General features: G+C 38.3%; 1 long non-coding RNA gene across 1 annotated transcript in view; it reads right to left on the reverse strand.

The window, feature by feature from the left end:
• The window catches only part of LOC309710978, a 108,698-nt gene extending 89,906 nt beyond the window's left edge, over nucleotides 1–18,792 (reverse strand). The window contains exons 1-2 of the long non-coding RNA XR_014277844.1: nucleotides 18,734–18,792; nucleotides 18,536–18,635 (exon numbers count right to left, since the gene is read on the reverse strand). This is a non-coding gene — a long non-coding RNA (uncharacterized lncRNA). The remainder of the gene's footprint in view (nucleotides 1–18,535; nucleotides 18,636–18,733) is intronic.
• Between the last annotated feature and the right edge of the window lie 771 nt (nucleotides 18,793–19,563).

Raw genomic sequence — 19,563 nt, forward strand, 5'->3', positions numbered from 1 at the left:
GGTTTGCTAAACACAACTCGCTGTTTCTGAAAATGTTCCAAGTAAAACTGTGTTTTACAGGAGAATCAAGCTCCTCAGGTTGAAGACCAAGATTCTCCTGTGTCGGAACCACGTCAGGAGGTGGTTCCAAAGCAGGAAAAAAAAGCTCCTCAGGTTCAGGAGCAAAATTCTCCTGTGTCGGGACCACAGGTGGTTCCAAGGCAGGAAAACAAAGCTCCTCAGGTTCAGGAGCAAAATTCTCCTGTGTCGGGACCACATCAGGAGGTGGTTCCAAGGCAGGAAAAAAAAGCTCCTCAGGTTCAGGAGCAAAATTCTCCTGTGTCGGGACCACAGGTGGTTCCAAGGCAGGAAAAAAAAGCTCCTCAGGTTCAGGAGCAAAATTCTCCAGCTACAGAGCCTCCAGAGATTCCACCTGTGACTGTTGTTCTTGGTACTCAAGAGGCTCTAAAGTTTTCTTGAGTTCGTCTCTCTCCCTTTCAATAAGTGACAACTGAGCAGCAATGCTGCTGTTCTGTCTAAGGAGATATTCTTCCTTTTCCAGAAAGTCACGGTGCATCATTTGAACGGTGTTAACCTGTTCCTGCAATTTAGCCTCCAGAGATTCCACCCTTGACTGTTTTTCATCCAGAGCCTGTCTCATCCGACGCTGAAGAACACATATTTCTTTTTTCAGCTCAATTATTTGTTCAGTCTTGTGATCTATTTCTCTATTCTGTTTTTCTATTATCTCTTCTTTTTTTGTTATTTTGTGGTGAGCTTCTCCCACTTGGTGCTCAAGTCTTTCTAACTCTTCCTTGACATCACGGTGCATCGTACTAATTAGTTCTTGTATTTTCATTTGAAGGTCTCTAGGCTCCGATATTTCTCTCTCCACTAACCCATATAATTCGTTTGATTCCGCTGGAATCGCTCTGTCAGACTGTGAATTATTGACTATTTCTCGTGACATTTCTTTAAAAGCTTAATGCAACGTGTCGAAAGAAAAATACGTGTGCTTAATTATTTAACTTTAAAATAGTCCCTTTCTGAAAGGTTTCTGGTTTGCTAAACACAACTCGCTGTTTCTGAAAATGTTCCAAGTAAAACTGTGTTTGCAAAGGTGAAGAGGGGCTATTTATAGACTTTCGTGGCTTCGAATTTGACGTCAACGCTCTTCGAGCCTTTGATCCTTTGTTCGATCACAGGATCACATGACAGGAGATGTTCACATGCGTCCAAACTGCAAATGAATCGCGCACGAGCAAAGCCGCCGCTCCCGCACTGACTGTAACGCAGTCAATTCTTCTTTTACTGTTATGCTGTTTTGTGGATCACAAGGTTTAAAACTACTTGTAAACACACACACAGTAACTCCACCCTAACCTGCAGCTGCAGCGCAAATAACAACGAAAATTGTTTGTAAACGTGTCCTGGAGTTTACAGGTGCAGACAGTGCAACAGCTTCCAGGTCATTTATTCTGCCAATATGGCAAGAAGGTCATAACTGCTTCAAGCAATACTAAGTGCAATAATCCTTTCTGTCATCGTTGTATTTTTACTCAGTTGTATATAGTATTTGTATTTGTATTCTATTTTTATCTTATTGTATATTTATTTTATTTTATTCTACTGTATATAGTATTTTATTTTATTCTATTCTGTACAGTTGTGTACTGTATTTATTCTTATTGTATTCTAATTTTTGCCTCATAACTTTTGCACTGTCCACTTCCTGCTGTGACAAAACAAATTTCCCACGTGTGGGACTAATAAAGGTTATCTTATCTTATCTTAAGCACTGTCTATATCAGGGGTAGGCAACGCCAGGCTTCGAGGGCCGGTGTCTATGGGCTCAAAATGTGGTCATAAATATTTTGTACTTGTAAAAAAGATTTGTACTTGTAAAAAAGATTTGTATGTGTAAAAAAAATTTGTGCGTGCGTAAAAAAGATTTGTATGTGTAAAAAAGATTTGTGCGTGCGTAAAAAAGATTTGTATGTGTAAAAAAGATTTGTGCGTGCGTAAAAAAGATTTGTATGTGTGAAAAAGATTTGTGCGTGTGTGAAAAAGATTTGTGTGTGGACTTAGAAAAAAAACCCCTGCAAGTTACAAGTACGAATTTTGACCCTATTTTTCTTCCTTTAAGCTGATTGGTCAATGTCATGTCAATCACAAATTAAACAATCCAATCAGAGAACAGATGGGTTTGGCTGTCGGGGGGATGCTTTACGGACCTTCAGGTCCTGGAAGGGTTGCAGATTGAAGATGGAGGACAGCGGTGCCGCTTCTGCGGCGCAGGTAAGCTTTAGTTTATGGTTTACTGGAACAAGCTAATTGTCCAGACATATATTTTTGAATATCATGTTCGTTTACTACACTGTAATTTTTCACGGTGCCAAAAGATAGCTTAAAAAGGGCTCTCAACATTAGCCCTAGTGTTGCATGTGTTTAAATAGTCTCCTGTGTGGCACGGTCTGTCTGCTTAAACATCAGCATCGTGGAGAATTATGTGTTTGGATTTAAGTGTAATCCCGATGAGATGTCGTTTTGGTAATAATTGGAACTGAAATGCTCTGACTTGACCTTAGCACTGGTCCCAGGTCACCCCCGAGTTTGTGTTAGAGTAATACTACAGTAATTACAGTATACAACAACTTTCAGCAGCTACTGAAAGTTAGGGGACCTAGCTTAACTTTCAGTAGCTGCTAACGCATTAACGAGCAAACCGCGCTAACGTGTTATGCTGCGCTAACGGAAAATCGGTTAATGTCATTTTAAGGAGATTACTGCTGACAGCACAAATATATGTGTGTGTATAAAGTATCTGATTTCAGTTTTCTTCTACTACTGTAATTATGGCTTAACAAGCTTCCTCAGTGTTCTTTTAAACTCTCACTCATGACTATTAGTTATACTGTTAACTATTTTAATATTAGGTTAATAAGGGAAAAAGGGATATATCGGGAAACCATATGGTATTGTTTAAATGAAGATGCAGATGTTCAATAACATATAAATATATTTTCAACAGGAGCCAAAGACTGCAATAGAGAAGGCTATACTGAATCTTGTGGGAATTCTGTCAACTTCCCAGTCTGATATTAGGAGTAGAACTGCAACCACATCTGTTACTGCGACAGTGCCTCAGCAAACCCCAAGAGTGAGCACCCAAATAGAAATGCAAAGGTAAAAAGAAAAAGAAAATTGCCAGTAATGCTACTCCTTTCTTTTTTTTCGGGGGGGGGGGGGGGGGGGGGGAGGAGTGTTATGGAACAGTAATCAAAGATATTCAGTAAAGTAGAAGCCCAGATAATTAGGTTTGTATTTCAGTTGTTCATATTTTTAATATTCTTTTCCCTGTATTCTGGAGAAGACATAAAATCTGTACTGACAAGGATATAATGAATACTGGATTCAAGGAACCCTTTTGGTTTTGAGTTACTCTTTGGTTTTGGTTTAAAAATATAATTCATAGGCTTTAACCTGGCATGCACAAAAGTAAAATGCTGCATCCAGGATTTGTCTCTATTGTGTGTTCAGCTTTTACTCTTACTCTCTTTTATGTAAGTCATCTTTTTATTTAAACAACCTGCTCTGCAAATTACCTATGCTCTTGGATCCTCCTTAAACATCATTATGACATTTCACCTTAACAGTAATGCAGTACTTTTCCAATCAGATGAGTAGTCTTGCTTTAATTTGGAAGAATTTGGCACAGTGTTTAATGCCTCAAATGTATAATCTTATTTACAGGTCATTTCCAGCAATGTTTCAAAGAAGGCAATCCAAAGAAAAGAGGCCTTTCCCAGCTCCTAGTAATGTCATACATGCAGTTCGCAACCTTCAGTTGCAATTCTGTCTTTTGCCTGACTCCACGACAAAAACCCCAAAGAATGAAATACGGCTTCTTCAAGCTGGACTTGGAAGGCGAACTCTCAGCATAGCTGACAATGCTGATCATGAAGAAGTACTTTTCTCAATTTTAGATGCCTTTATCTTGTCAAAAAAAAATCTAATTTTAAACTTTAAAATTAAAATTGAAAAATGTTACAATTTGATTTGACAAACTAATGATGAGGAAATGTTTGATTTCTTTTAACCCTAATTTAGATTACTGTAGCTCTGCATGAAGAGTATCCGAAGATGAAGGCCCTAACTGGTGGATGGCTCTTGTATAAAGCAGGAGGTAAGTCATTTTAACTCCCCGACTTTGTGTCTGAGTTAATAGAAGACATTTACTTAGAGCCAAAAGCATCCGGATAAGTTTTACAAGAAGCTTTTTTGTCTAATTAAAACATTTCTAACACTTCTTCCGAGAATAACTTATGGAACACTGATATGGCTTTTATTATTTATTTTTCAAATTTGTAGGCATGGTCTTTTTTTTCGATTAACTCACTTTTTTTGTGCATTGTGATTGAAAAGCTATAAAGGCATAAGATGCACATCAATACACTTCCATTGTTTACAGGTATAAGATCAACAGTACAGCACCACTTAATTAAAAACTTGAATATTCGGAATATGTTTATGGATGAAATATTGTTTTGGTCTAGTGATTCATTCAACATTTTAAGCATTGTTTAAAAATGAAAAGCATAGTTTGCTACAAGGTAGTTTTTAAAGACATTGCTATACAAGAGTAGTGTTCCATAATGTTATGGATTTATTTGTACTTTATGATCTCAACTTTTAGAACATTGCTGTATTGCGAATGCATTATTTGGTTTTTGTTCCATATTCTAGGTGGTAGCGGACAGAGAAATCTCTCTCTAGTATCTCAGGGAACACAAGGCTACACAGCCAAGACGCTCAAGATGGCCACCAACAATGGAAAAAATACTCTTTATATTGTCCCTCTCCAAGAAAAAATTGATACTACACCTCTTCCACATGATGCTGCAGAATTCAGCAAAATGCCGAAGTCTCAGTGCAAGACCTGTGGTGTGACTATGCCTCTTCAGCTACTTGTTTGTCACGTAGAAAACTGTGTACAAGTAAGCCAAATTCAACAGTAAAACAAACATTGCTACCACCTTTGCTAAAAACTAAAACTTTTTAAGTTGTATTCTTTTTACTACTTTCAAAATGGAAGGACAGAATATTATGCTTTACCCAAGACTACTTTGGGTGAATTTCCAGAGTCAATGTATGTGCTGAAATCAGTCGTAAGTTTTGCTCTAAATGTCTGTGAAGTTTCTCAGTTATCCCAGTCATTGTAGTCTAAAGAGTTTGCAAAGAAAACATCTGGACTTCTATAAGTTTTCTTGAAGATGTGCCACCTCTCATCTGAGAAGCTTCTTCGTTTCTTTAGAGCATAGGTGTCAAAACCTGTCCCGCAGCCTAATTACATTTGCCCTGCGAAGCCATACCAAATTACTATTAGAGTTGGCCTACTGGTATTATACAGCTAATATATATATTGTTTAGTATTAAGCTTTGCTTGTTTCATATTCCGTTTTTTAGCAAAACGTGTTTGAGTCCATAAGAAAAGATTCATTCTTATATCTGGAGGAACAAATATATTTCAATAAATATTAATGTTAGCCCGCGACTTTGTTCCAGTTTTGAATTTTGGCCCACTGTGTATTTGAGTTTGACACCCCTGCTTTAGAGCAATTGGTGGAGAGTCCAAAACTTTATGCCCTATTGGAGTGTCCCCATGAGGGGCGTTGATCCCCTAGTTTGCTCTAAATGACAAATCGTGAGCAGCATGTAGCTACCATAAATGTGTAATGTAACATTAGATTCCTTTACCAGGAAGCCGCGTGTGAAAGCATAACTGACCAGGCACATCAGAATGAAGTCCAATTGGAGGTGAGTTCCCAGATATATTTAACATTGTAATATGGACAATACAAAATTCCAAGCAGATCTTTGTTCAACTGTTTCATTATTTGCTAATTACCTGTGGCATTCTGTGCTAGATTTGGACTGTTCATCTTTGCTAGGACTAAAATAAATACACTTTTTAATTGCAATATCCTCTTCAGCCTTCTTGTCCTGTTTGTGGAAATCATTATCCTCCAGATGACTTGGTCTTGCATGCCAGTACATGTGGTGATCGGTAAGTTCATTTTAGTTGGACAACACTAAACAAATGCTATGTGTAGCACATTTATAGTTGCTCTTGCTTCTGTCTTTGCATCATGTCATAGCAGGGGCTCATCCTTATCTAACCTGTTCATCTTCTATGATCATGTTGACCACATGGATGAGCTTTTATCAGTGTTCATCCTGGCATTTTAACAATATACTTTTGCTTCTTTAGAGTGCATTGTTTAGGTGACCTTATCTTTTATTGACAGTATTCCTGCATCCATCTATCGATCGATTGGTTTAAACACTGATGTTTTTTTTTTCTTTTGCAACACTTTGGGTAAAGTGAAGTGGATGACCTGCATCACGCAGCACATGAAGTCAGAGACACACTTCTCAATTTTGCTGCTGAGATGAACACTGACATCCCAGCCAACAATAAGGAAGGTACTTTTCATACCAAATGTCAGAGTATATTTAAAATTCCAAATTGACGTGCTTACCAGAAAGTGTGCTGGGCCTTAATTTTTTGGCTTACTGGGTTTACAGTACAAAATGTTATTTTTGCATACAATGTACTTTATCTTTTAGTAGAACAGTGGAAAAAGGCCAGTGATCCCCAAGATGCTGCAGTTTTGTTTAAGAGGCATCTCTTAAAGGAAAAGGAGGAGAACCCCAAAATCACAGCTATCATTGACATTCGACAAGATCAAACATCCCAGAGCCGAGAGATCATTGCTTTCTACAAAAGACCACAGATTGATTGGGCAGGACCTTTTCGTTGTTCTTTACAAGGTAATGCTTATGGTGAAGCATAGATTCAGTTACTTTCTTTAAAGGCTGTTTAACATTCCAACTTGGTAAATGAGAATTTTCCATTAAAGGGTGCTGTAAAGCAGTTTGTAACTTTACTTGTGTTGTTGTTGTTGTCTTTTTCTTTTTCCCAATTTTAAAATAGGTGACACAGCTGTTGGCACTGGGGTCCAGAGACATTTTTTCAGCATGGCAATGCTAAAGTTGCAACATGGCTTTAACATCCATAGCGGTATGTTTCTATATCCTTTTCTTAATTAATGTGAGATGAGTTTTTAAAATAATCCATCGAGAAATTTACTCCAGAAATTTAAAAAAGAAAAAAGATTGAAGTATTTGCATCATGTTTGACCACTTCATTAATCAACTACTTACGTCAATAGATAACGCTATACCTTTTTTATTTTTCTTGTACTGTTCTTCTCCAGGTGCAGCCAACATGACCCTTCTCTTTGAGGGACAAGAGAACCATCTAGTGCCTTCTACTTCTCAGATTTTGGCAGACAGTGACTTATTTGTGGTAGCAGGCAGAATGATTGGGCATTCATTTTTGAACGATGGGCCACGATTGCATGGCCTCAGCAAGGCTATTATTCACATGTTGGTCCATGCTGATAGAGACACTGTCACTGTACAGCTCGATGATGTGCCAGACCTAGATATTCGTTCTACAATTTGCATGGTGAATACTAATTTACTTCAAGCCTTTGTGAAATCATAATTTAAATTAAGTCATTATTTTTATATACGTGTAAATACCCCCCCCCCCCCCCCCCCCCCCCAAGAAAATGCAGATTTTTTATGCAATATATTTGCAACATACTAAAATGGAATTTTTTTTCCTCTATAAGCTTGATGGTAATAAACACCTCACTGAGCAGCAGAAGGATGACATTAACAATTTGGCCATTTCCTGGGACTTGCCACCCGTTAGTGCAGAAAACTGCAGATGGCTGTTCCAACAGCTTCTCCATCATGCAGTAAGATTGCCCTTTAAAAAATTTTTTTAGATTGTCATCACCTAAGCAAATGTCATGTGGTTATTTTTAATTATTGTTTTAGGTGATAGGCCGAACTAAAAGGCAGACAAAACACATCAGAAAAGGTCTGAAGGACACCGGATTGTTGACTATGCTTCAACAAAGACCTGACACAGCCTCAGTGGTCTTTCCCCAGCATGAAGACAGCATTCTTACTGCACAGGTATTTCAATGCATTTCTAATATGCCGACTACAGTGACAAGGCTAGATGGCATGACAGTTAATGCTGCTTTTAGGGGAGGCTGTAGCTCAGGAGGTAGAGCAGGTCATCTACTGATCAGCAGTTTGACCCTGGCTCCCCGCTCTGTATGAATTTTTGGTAGGAAGTACAGAAAATAACAATGTGATTGTGACAATGATAATTGTTGTAGAAAAAACTTTGAAGGGTCTGGGAGAGTAGAAAATTAAGAATCAGTCCTTTTACCATTATACTTTAAGTGAGACAAAATGATTGATTGATAATACTTTATTCATCATGAGGAAAATTCTTTTAAAGGCTGCCAGATAATCCAGTGCCATCATGAGCACCCCGTAGAATACACCATATATAAATGCCAAGTGTCGGAAAAAAGTCCCTTCGCAAATTTAACATGTAAAAAAACTGTATTTAAGGCAGTTGCATTCTTAAGTGTGTCTCTGAAATCTCATTTTAGGCTGTTCTTAGCCACATTGTTTGGCCAGGAGATGAGGGCGATGATGAAGACGATGATGATCCACCTTACCCACAAAGCATCCAAATGCAAACAGTGGGATTTCTGAAGACCTACATTGAAACAGGCGAGTGTAATTGCATTGTGATTCAAAATTTGAATCTAATTTAATTTCTAATGCATTGATTATTTTTACAGCCACTCCATTCCAGCTCAGCCAGCTGATGAGGTTTTGGGTCGGGTGGGAAATTCCGACTGGTACCATGAAGGTTGAAGTAGTCGAAGCAGACTACCTCATATCCTCTACATGTTTTGGAACGTTGCGTGTGCCTGGGCACTTCCACGAGTACAATGTCTTTTCCAAACATGTTGATGATTGCATTGCAACTTGTGCCACAGGTTTCGGCCTTATTTAAAAGCAATTTGTAGACACTGGATGTCGAATAAACTTGCTAAACCATGCTTGAAAAATGTTTTACATAGCCAAAAGTTTCACTGTTACTTAGGCTTATTGATTTTTTGTGAATATTGTTATGCGAGTTTAAATATAAAAATTAAAGTTACAGTTCCCACCATTAACATTTATATTTGAAGTTAAGGAACTAATGATTGTGTTATTTAGGTTTCAGTCATTGTCATGCATCCGATTTACATCATCTCTTTGTTTGAAGAAGTTTCCTGGATTACACGATTAATACCAAAGCTGTATTAAATGTTACACACAGTCCAATGATGTTGAATATAATGTTAATAAAAATCTGCCACACTGTCAGCTGTGGTCAAGCTATTTAATTACCACATGCAGGACAGCTAACACACATCAAAACATTACAGTTCTACAGTCATGAGAGTTTTTGTCACTTTCAAGCTGTTATCAATAAAGTCAAGTTTTGGGCTATGAAAATTGGATGATAATTTTCCGGATTATTTTTGAGGTTATTTGAAATCATTTTGTAAATCAAAGGAAATATGCTTGAACACCCCAAATTGAAATCCAGAATTTGTTAAGGACATGGATTTGGAGCAGCAGTTATTGGACTTAAATACAAGTTACATTCTAGACTCCATCACAGTTAAGAAAAAGAAATCTTGTCAGACTGTAAATAAAGTATATTAATTGAATCTTGCCTTTAAAATGAAATAAAAATATAAATCAGCAAGAATAGGCATGATGGCACCTAAACAAAATTTTATTGAAGCTATTATTAAACAAAGGACTTACATGAGAACAGAAAGCATTTATCATGTTACCTTTGCATTAACTGACAGATTATCAGGAAAATATGGTTTAGTAAACTCATCAAACACAAAATGCATTAACATTAAAAACTGAAAATAAATATTGATGCAGACTTTTAGTAACTGTCCTCAGATACAAAAACTGATAATTCAACATAATGTAAACATCTGTTAGGGCATATTATTTTCAACTATCACTAGATAAAGCTATAAATCCTGCCTGTTCTCAAGAATGCCTTCCACATACTGGAGAAGGGAACTGTAAATGTCAGCCCCATAGGACATAGAGGGTTCCATGGGATTGAAAAGGTGTCTCACTCTTTCCAAATCCTCACTGTCAAGTGGAGACACAAGTTCTGGAAGGTGAATACCAGTTTGGTCCAAGTCTGCAATGTCCACATCTGGATACTCTGCCTGAAATTAGACGCCATCAATTCAGGAAGTCTTTAAAATACATGCTTTATTAATTTTGTCAATGATATACATATATTTTTTTTTTCAAAAAAGCAATTTGAATAATTTAGAGATGTGTAATCATACCACAATACTTTCAGGAGGATTGACTGGATTCTGAGTCTTTCCAATCTCCCATAGTTGGTTTGGGGTGTAGTTCCGCTCTGTCCTAAGAGAGTGATTGTTCCAGCCTTCAATAAACGTCTCCAAATCTGCTTGGATTCGTGGCAAAAACACATACTGTGCACAAAAAAGGTCAGTACAGTTTGTTGGATCCAACAGTCTGTCTTCCTCAAGTCTGTGAAGAAGATCGTAGTAGATGTTGGTGACAACATTCCAAACGTCTCGCCACAGGCGCTCTATCCTTTAAAACAAAACAAAAATTTTAAACGTAATTTTGTTAATAACACATTCAATAATTAACGCCAGAATACTACACCTGGCAATCAAAAATATGTTTTTGTTGTAAATTAGGAATACCTTTGGTTATGCACGCTTTTGCCAGACATAAAGCTTCCTCTACCACAGCCCCGAACTTCAAACATGTATCGAGCAATGTCAACATTCTCAACTCCTTGGTCTCCCCTCACTCTAGAAATATGAAAAACAAAGGACACAGAAATTGCAGAGTATCACAGTTTAGCAATATTTTAAAGTTAATCATTTAAAGAAAAATGTGAATGTTTTACATTCAACTGTATAATATTTTTAGGGCTCTTTGAGCTCTTATGCAGAGCTATATTTGTAAATATTTGAAACTCGCCGTGGATACAAAGATACCTGAAACCTGGAGCATAGAAGCAGAGACGCATGGAAACATGGCACAAACGACAACAGACAACATGACAAAGAATGAACAGAAACACACAGACTAAATACACACAAGTGTGATTAGAGAAAATGAAAACACATGGGAAACAGCTGACACTGATTTGACATATTCGTCCATATTTATCTGATCTTCTACATTTGTACTACATTGGTACTCGCCCCCTCATACACTTCGCTCTTTTTCAGCTTCCCTTCTGTCTGTTCCACATGCTTGCCTAACTACAATGGGACTCAGAGCCTTTAGTTGTTCTGCCCCAAGACTTTGGATGTACCTCCACCAGATCTCCGGACAACAAACACTTTCACCACTTTTAAGTCACGTCTCAAAACCCATCTATTCAGAATTGCATACACCTGATTCTGTATTAGTCCATTTTAACTTGATTAGCTTTTATACTGTCATGCTTGCTTTTCTCTTCTTTAACTTATGTCTACATTTTATTTGCAATGTTTCAATATATTGTATTGTTGCTATTGTAAGATAACCTTAAGGTGTTATAAAACGTGTTATTATTATTATTATTATTATTATTGTAGTATTTCTCTGAAAATATAATACAAATGATAGGAAAATTCAATCATTTCCAGACAGCAAGCATGTGTGTCAGGCACGAATGTGTATTCAAAATATAAGTGAGACTGATTTAAGCCTCTATGCTCTAATGTGAACAGCAAGTTTTTGCATTATACCTCAATGGAAATCCATGCTTCTGTACAGCCTCAAGGAAGAACATCAGTGCTGTAGAAGCCTTGTTGTTGTTAGCTGCTTTCAAGTACAAGATCTGAAAATAAAGAGACATTATGGAAGTACTAGTACTAGCATCACATTTTCTGCTATTTTAGTGAAGAATGCAAACCTTCCTTGAGAAGCCATCAACACCACCAAACATCACAAGTCCATATCTGTAAAGAGACAAAGACACAGCCCCTAAGACTTCAGCCACTGAGTATAATTAATTAATTGCATTTTTCACCAATAATCAAATATGATATATAAACACTAAATATATATATATATATATATATATATATATATATATATATATATATATATATAAAACTGCTAACTTGGCGGTAAAGTGATGGCGTAATGTAAAATACAGTGTTTGCATATGCATGAATGAGTTAAATAGTAATGGGCCCAAATGTGCCCTATGACTATTGAGTTATGTTAAACTTACCTAATTAACTTATGGTTGGTGTCAATGTGGAGTAGTGACAGAGGACCAGGAACACTGTATGTCCTTCTGACAACACATCCAAGATTTGCCATCCTTTCAAGGATTCCAGCGCTGTCAACACGACGCATGGAATCCCATACTCTGTTCCACTGCACCCTGTGGCCCAGTGCCCTGAGGCATCCTTTAACCATTCTGTAGCCTAAAAAGACATTCCATAGTGAAAGAATCACAACTGCACATTGGAAGGCACTTATAGTACAGTAAATCAAACTACTAACTAATCATGACATTCAGCTAGTGTTATTCATGTAAATATGAACGGTTGCTAGCAAGAAAAATAAAATAGCCTTATTACAAGCATTATTTTTCACATGAATAACTAACCCAGATTTTTTGATTCCTGTTTTATGGCTGCAATTAAGTTGTCAATTTCATCATCTGATAGTGAGCTGTAGGTTGCCGTTATTGAGAGGCCCCACTCTTCCATTCTTCGTCGGACTGTTTCCTGCGATATGCCCAAAAGCTTGGAGATACAAGGAACGGAGAGGTCCATCTTTATTAGATCTTTGAGGTGGTCTTTGGAAACATAGAGCTTTGGCCTCCCCCGTTCACCAGCTGAGCTGTCAACAACAATGGCAGACCTTCTTGTATCCATATCGGAATGGATGAGGCAGATGAGGTGGTGAAGAGCTTCAACCACCTAAAAAATGGTTGCATTAAAATATTTAGTTGGATGAAATCCTGGAATTCAGTTTTACCATCTTACTATCATTATTCTTATACCCAATCTTTATATTGAAACACAGAACAAAATTTCATCTTGGATTTAACAAGGCAATGGATGACAGGTGCATTTGTATAGCATAATTACTACACTGTAAAATTAACATTATAAGATACATAAGAATGGCATATATTGAAACGATTTTTAAAGATAACCAAAACTAAATCAAATAAACCTACCACTGATGGAACATTAATATGAGCAGAAAGAGAACAGACTAGAGTTGATGCGTTCACGCAGAGGAACTCAATATGATCAAGGTCCAAGGGCTGCTGTTGGTAGGACTGCACCAGCCTATTTTGAAGGTTTTGGAAAACATGTCTTCCTAAAGCCACCTGAAAGAAGAAAAAAATTATTCAATTACTAATATCATATGAAGTGTATTGAAGGAACAATGAAATGTCAAACTGCGTAAAACTCAATAAAACCAAATAATATTCTCATGAAATCTTTTTATTTTGATTAACTTTGTAATACAGTAAAGAAACTGAATTGCATTAAAAATTATTTTTAAATATGTTTTATCCTGTGCCACCTTGCTGTATTCAAAAAATTCAAACAACTTTACTTTAATAATGAAAAAAATGAACCCACCAAAGAGTCACAGGAACATCCCAGGTTCTCTGTTCTGGAGGGAGATCGACCAAGGTCCACTTGATTTACAGTCACCTGTTAAGTAAAACAATCAGGCAATTTTCAAAGATTTACACGTTTCTCTATGGATGTATCATACACTCTACTATTTCTCTCTCTGAAGTACCCTGTGGATGTTCCCATGATGACACAGATGACCCACAAATTTAGTATAGCACACTTCAAAACACATAACCCGATGCAGAAAGACTTTAAAAGTCCCTAAACACATGTGACATCTGTTAGGGTTGAAAGTTTACTTTACAAAATTATTAAGTAAGGCTGTTTCATTTTTTTTTTAAAGATGTACACAACGCAAATGTGCTCATAAGCATGTTGGCACTCCATGTTTGAAGGTTGAGAATGTCATTCAGCGCTGTATTCGAAATATTGCAGGTACACATAGAGTGCAGAGGGGTTTTTTGCAGTATGCTTACAAACACACGTTAATGGTTAGATTAGTCTCTGGATTAGGGAGGCTGAACAAGATGCCGTGAACTGGGCCTTAGAATCAGCATATGTTTTTATTGTCACAGTATATAAGCTGTAAAGCCCGTTTCAGCATTATCCTTTTTGGGAAGCTGGTTCACACAAAAGGCTGGCACTATAAACTTGTAATTTCAACTGCTGAAGCAAATCCAATCTTTTTAAATCATTTTCTCCTGAATTCCTTCTTAAATTTTTGAACAGGACACATCCAGCAAAAGAAAATATCAACAGACATTAGCTTACTGACACCAGACAGACACTGCACTACAGTTAACTACAGAAGCATTCTTGGTCAATCTGGTACTGTATAACAGAGTACTTCTCAATGTCACTGCCTATAACAGGGCTCTAGACTAACTTTTTGACATGGGCGCACCGGTACGCCTAACTTTAAAAATTTAGGCGTACCGGCACAAAAGTTAGGCGCACTCAAATTTTTCAACCGCATCGCTTAACACCGCAGTTTTACATGTGCACTTTCTTTGGGGGGGGAAGTCCATACAGACAATATTAATTTCTAAATTATTAACTAACAAACTTGTGCTTAAAGTGCTTTGTCAATATTGTAGAAAATGTTAAAAACTTAATCATCATCTTGGCCTCCTCTGACGACCTGTTTGCTGCTGTCTGCTGCTGAAAGGCCGTGGGGAGAGGGGACACTTGGGCAGTGCATTTACTGCAGCATATAATGTGTTTTCTGGATACACTGTGCTTTTTCAGCATTCAAATATTGATGGCACCGTGTCAGAGCACTGGCTATGAATTTCAGACAGATCAGGCCTTAACTTAACAAAAAAGTTATCAATAGTTCTTTTCATCTTTTCTTATTACCCACAGCTACAGTACATCCACTTCTCTCAGGCCTAGGCTGCTCACTAGGGCTGAGTATCATCACTGATTTCTATAATCCATTCAATTCTGGTTCTCAAAGTCCTGATTTGATTCAATTTAGCCTCAGACAGTCAGAAATATTATAATTCTGATCATTTATCAGTACTGATACACATGAGACTTCATCAGAATTGTGAAAATCACAGCAGATGCCTTTGTGTGAAAGTAACTGAGAATAAAACACAGGAAAACATGAAGGAGATTTTCCTGGTCTGGCTTTTTATAGCAGATAACCTTAAAAATATTCTGCAATTTTGCATAATTTTAAGAAATTTAAATTTCTTCAGTATTGAACAGCAGAAATTAGGCTTTCTTGTCCGAGGTCATTTAAGTGAAAAAAGAAAAAGCGCTGTAAACAACGCTAGACTGGTGGGTAATAAGCGAATGAATAATGCAGAAAACAGATTTGAGACGGGAAACTGTTCCTGAAGTACAGAGAGAGAGAGAGCTGTGCAGGAAGTGTGATTTTTATCGTGGTGGAAGCAAAACAGCAAAAGTCAGAGGGAATTCATGACGACATTGATCAAATGTGAAGCGCAGTTTGCTGCTTCTTTTGCTGCAGGCTCGGTGAATTTTGGTTGGAGAGAGGCAAAACCTGCAGCTCAGAATCAGCGCAAAAAGACGTAAACACAGCGCGGACCCGAAGAATCGCTAAGCTCCGACAGCGTGTCCGTGTTCAGGCCGTCGGGTGAGAAAGCCGAGAAAGACGAAGCTGATTCTGATGTGTTGGGTCCGCTCCGTGTTTAGGTCTTTGTGTGGAATCCGTTAATGAATTGATATCGCTTTATTCAAGCTACTCACCTCTCTCTTCCACCTGCACTTTCAACTGGACCACGGCCAATCAGAGAGGTCCCGCCCCTGACTATCTCTGATTGGTTTAGTCCACGATAGGGGCATAATGTGTGTCTGTTGTTGACCACACGGAGAGTTACAGAGATTTTTTTTTTTGTTACCGGAACAGTTGGTCGCACCTGTGCGACCAAATATTTATTTTTAGTCGCACCACTGAAAAATTTGGTCGCATTTGCGACCAAATTGGTCGCACTCTAGAGCCCTGTATAAGCTGTCATAAATCCCAAAACGCTCACTCAGGAAGCTTGTTAAGCCATAATTACAGTAGTAGAAGAAAACTGAAATCAGATACTTTATACACACACATATATTTTTGCTGTCAGCAGTAATCTCCTTAAAATGACATTAACCGATTTTCCGTTAGGGCAGCATAACACGTTAGCGCAGTTTGCTCGTTAATGCGTTAGCAGCTACTGAAAGTTAAGCTAGGTCCCCTAACTTTCAGTAGCTGCTGAAAGTTGTTGTATACTGTAATTACTGTAGTATTACTCTAACACAAACTCGGGGGTGACCTGGGACCAGTGCTAAGGTCAAGTCAGAGCATTTCAGTTCCAATTATTACCAAAACGACATCTCATCGGGATTACACTTAAATCCAAACACATAATTCTCCACGATGCTGATGTTTAAGCAGACAGACCGTGCCACACAGGAGACTATTTAAACACATGCAACACTAGGGCTAATGTTGAGAGCCCTTTTTAAGCTATCTTTTGGCACCGTGAAAAATTACAGTGTAGTAAACGAACATGATATTCAAAAATATATGTCTGGACAATTAGCTTGTTCCAGTAAACCATAAACTAAAGCTTACCTGCGCCGCAGAAGCGGCACCGCTGTCCTCCATCTTCAATCTGCAACCCTTCCAGGACCTGAAGGTCCGTAAAGCATCCCCCCGACAGCCAAACCCATCTGTTCTCTGATTGGATTGTTTAATTTGTGATTGACATGACATTGACCAATCAGCTTAAAGGAAGAAAAATAGGGTCAAAATTCGTACTTGTAACTTGCAGGGTTTTTTTTTCTAAGTCCACACACAAATCTTTTTCACACACGCACAAATCTTTTTCACACATACAAATCTTTTTTACGCACGCACAAATCTTTTTCACACATACAAATCTTTTTTACGCACGCACAAATCTTTTTTACACATACAAATCTTTTTTTACGCACGCACAAATTTTTTTTACACATACAAATCTTTTTTACAAGTACAAATCTTTTTTACAAGTACAAAATATTTATGACCACATTTTGAGCCCATAGGTGTCCTGCGGGTTTTAGATCTCACCCTGGGTCAACACACCTGAATCAAATGATTAGTTCATTACCAGCCCCCTGGAGAACTTCAAGACATGTTGAGGAGATAATTTAGCCATTTGAATCAGCTGTGTTGGTTCAAGGACACATCTAAAACCTGCAGGACTCTGAGACAGGAGAATCAAGCTCTTCACGTTGAGGACCAAGATTCTCCTGTGTCGGGACCACATCAGTAGATGGTTCTGAGACTGGAGAAACAAGCTCCTCAGGTTCAGGAGCACTACTATGACAATTTCCCACATGCCAAAGCAACGGAGGAATGTGCTTCATTTGAGCACAACACACAGGGAACCAGCAGTCAGTGATGGGCAATAGAGGAAGCCTGGAAGCAAGAAGCAATCCTGGACTACAATAGGCACAAATACAGCTTGGATAACCTAGAGAGGATGTTAGCACCTCGAGTTGTTGAAGGAAAACTAGCTGCTGGCTCTTTTCTCCAAAGATTTGTTCACACATATGCTTGTTTAAGATGCCAAATGTTAATGAAACTGTGCATATTCATGTAACCACAATAAAAGGCAGTGCTACAGGGGAACTGACCAAGAGTGCCTGGGGAAGCGGCAGGAACAGCGCTTGGTCCGGTCATCTCCCTCGTCCACGAGATCACACAAAGAGCTCTGGTGCCTTGCATCTTGCTCTTGCTAGTTGCAGTAGGTGGTCTCAATTGTTCCAGCAAGGTTTGTACTTAGACAAGCCTAACATGTTTCATCATGAAAAAATGTGAACCTTATTGCTATTTCCCCCACAAAAATGTAGTAATAATATGTAATCTGACTGATATTCAAAGGGTATAATTTCTGAATTTGAATTATATATTGGTTTTCATAACTAGCACCGGTGCTAATTTAAAAAATCAAGTCAATGAAAGTAGGAAAATGTTTTAATATATACTAATTTGATAGCATTTTGTGTACGTAAACAGGACGTGGCCACTTTGGCCACGAACAAGCTGAGAGGGAGTTTTTTTGTTTTTCTGTCACTGCACAACAACAAAGATGCATAAAATTCATTAATACTGTTAATTATTGCCAATGTAGACCGCTCATAGTTGTCCAGGATTGTCATGTAACCTGCGAGCCCACAAATCCCATTATTACAGTGATGACTGCAAACACGATCTGAATGTTTAAGCTCAGAGTGTTTGAAAGTACACACTAAAGAAAGTGGTTATATTTCTCAGTTTGCTCTCATTAACATTAGAGAAGAGCGGCTGTGAGGCTTGATCCTGCACTGCACTTACAAAGCTTGCTCTACCCTAGGCAGTTCAAACACAGAACACGTCTTTGTACAAGCACAAGACATAGCAGGCGCTAAATAAACTAGAAAAGATTTGTCACCTGAACAGAGATCGTGTAGTCTATCACAGGTGTCATGCGATTCACATCCAAACTCCACAGCTCATTGAAAATAGCTGACAGCTCCTGCTTTACAGCTGGTCTGTTATAGAAAGTGTCAGACAGAGGCTATGCAAACATTTGACGCATGCACACAAAAATGGAGGAAACATCAGCAGAGTTTGGGTTATACCACTGTACCTTGATCCATTCAGTCCACTGAGGAACACTGCAAGGAGCAGAAATCCACAGAACAACCTGCATATAACCGATGTGAAAACAGTTACATGGGAAAAGCAGCAATGTTCTGACCTGTAATCAGCTGCTCGTGCATCAAATTCAAATTTTATTTGTTACACACACAACCATACACAGTGTGACATGAGGTGAAATGCTTGTAGCTGCGCAATGCCCGACCATTAAATGACTGTGGTTTTACAGTATTTACAATTTACAGGTTATTACAAAATTTACAGATTTAACTTAGAAATTTACAGTAAAAATGTGCAAATAGCAGAAAGAGATTATAAATTATAGGAAGTGTGCATGAAGAAAATCCAGAGTGCGTGTGGTGATGTGATGTGTGTGAGAGTCCAGTCTTATAGTGATGTGATGTGTGTGTGAGAGTCCAGCCCAACACCTGGCTCAGGGCCCGAATAGCCTGGGGGAAGAAGCTCCTCCTCATTCTCTCTGTTTTGGCCTTAAGGGAGCAGAAGCGCTTCCCAGACCTCAACAGTGAGAAGAGTCCATTGTTGGGATGGGAGAGGTCCATCATAATCTTCCTAGCTTTGGACTTGCACCGCTTGGTGTAGATGGACAGCAGGTCAGGGAGCTCTGATTGAATGATGCGTTCGGCCGAGCGCACCACTCTTTGCAGATCTCGTCTGTGCTGTTCCCAAACCAGGTGCAGATGTTTCCCTTCAGGACGTTCTCGATGGTGCAGGAGTAAAAGTTCTTAAGCACCTTCAGTGGCAGATGGAAGTCTCTAAATCTTCTGAGGAAGAAGAGATGTTGACGGGCTTTCTTAACCA

The sequence above is a fragment of the Aulonocara stuartgranti genome, assembly GCF_965226115.1.
Source record: "Aulonocara stuartgranti genome assembly, chromosome: 7".
Lineage (NCBI taxonomy): Eukaryota > Metazoa > Chordata > Actinopteri > Cichliformes > Cichlidae > Aulonocara > Aulonocara stuartgranti.